Source organism: Rhinichthys klamathensis, unplaced genomic scaffold (assembly GCF_029890125.1).
Source record: "Rhinichthys klamathensis goyatoka isolate OS25496 unplaced genomic scaffold, OSU_Roscu_1.1 h1tg000109l_1, whole genome shotgun sequence".
In the NCBI taxonomy this organism is placed as follows: Eukaryota; Metazoa; Chordata; class Actinopteri; order Cypriniformes; family Leuciscidae; genus Rhinichthys; species Rhinichthys klamathensis.
In genome coordinates this window covers 4,605,685-4,607,192 of record NW_026606647.1, presented here as the reverse complement: position 1 = coordinate 4,607,192, position 1,508 = coordinate 4,605,685, and positions in this window count along the sequence as shown.

The following is a 1,508-nucleotide window of genomic DNA, read 5'->3' as shown; positions in this document are numbered from 1 at the left end:
TTATTTTGTACAAAAGATTTTTTTTTATCTTAGCGGAAACTTTAAGATAACCAACAGGCTAATCAATGTTTTATATCCAGCTATTTATTTATTGGGTGAGAAGCCGAGTAACAAGCACGATTTTGTCATTCTTGCAGAATAAACCCCAAAAGGGTGATCACAACCTTGTTACGGAGTTGAAATTTTATTATTTGATCATTTTACGTTAAATTCCATATCTCAACTTTATCAACTGAGTTTAAATTATTTTATAATGTTACACTTTTCTCGCCATTGTTGCCAATAATCCCTTAATATAAGTGCCATTGTCCAAAAATGTGTTTGTTGTTAAATGATAAATGGTTGATAAATGGTATACTTAAACTTTAATGAGCTGCCAAACAGTCCACACGTGAATCCTGCTGTTAAAACTGACTCCTCAATTTCAATCATGGGAATAATAAAAACTGAAAAGAGCTTTTAAAACTGTTGCCCTGCATGCATAATTTGTTGATCTTGCACCTATTCAATTTCCCATCACATTGGAAGCGTTGGAGGCACAGGCAGCAGCGTTGGATGCTTGCAGCTGTGAGATCCGTCCACGTTTGCACTCTATGAGCGCATGTGTACAATATTTGCCAAGTCTTCATAATTCAGCATTGGGTGTTACTATGCTTCCCCAGACATCCTGAGAGCTCATTTGCTAAACCCATGCTTTGTTGGAGGGTTCTCTGGAGGGACTAAAAGCCCTTTAGTTGCCAGTAAGTCTTACATGATTAGAAACTAACACTAATGAGTAAGGGGAAGGACAAATGGAGTGGAATCAATGGCTCATGGGGTCAGAAAGAATTAATACAAGGCTGCTGAGAGGCTGTAAGCAATTAGATGTGGACTACTGAGACACAAGTGCAGCTTCTTCGGATCAGTCAGGCAGCAAGGAACACTGGAAGGTGTGATTTAGGACTGGAATAGTGTGAACTCAGCAAACCACTGCTCTTACACCAAACTCTCCTCGGTCTTTCTGTTACTTCCGTGCACAAACAAAAATGAACAAACAAAATGTTAAAAGAAAGATTAAAGAATTGTACACTCTTATAATAACTCTTATATAGTAACTCACAGACAGAGAAATGGACAGCAATTTGTTTGTTTTTTGTGTTTTTTTTTGCTGTTGTCTGTTACGTTATTACATATTAATGTTACTCTAAAGCAGAAATGGGGTTGTTCAGGATAAACATTGCTATAGCCACTGCTATAGCTGTTGCTAACCACTTGCACTTTACCTCGCTTGGCAGAAAAGAAAAAAAAATCTACCTTGACAATAATAATTGCCCTTTTGCAGTGGCTGGCAACATGTACAAACAGACATCTTATATAACAATTTCTACCTAATGGCTTGGCATCTGTTTTATGATATGATGAAGATCTATAAAAGATGATGTCATAGATTACAGACCAGGAGCCTTGCTTCTTAGATTCCCAATTGCAATATGTTATTTAAACATGCAGTACTGAGATGATAAAAACAT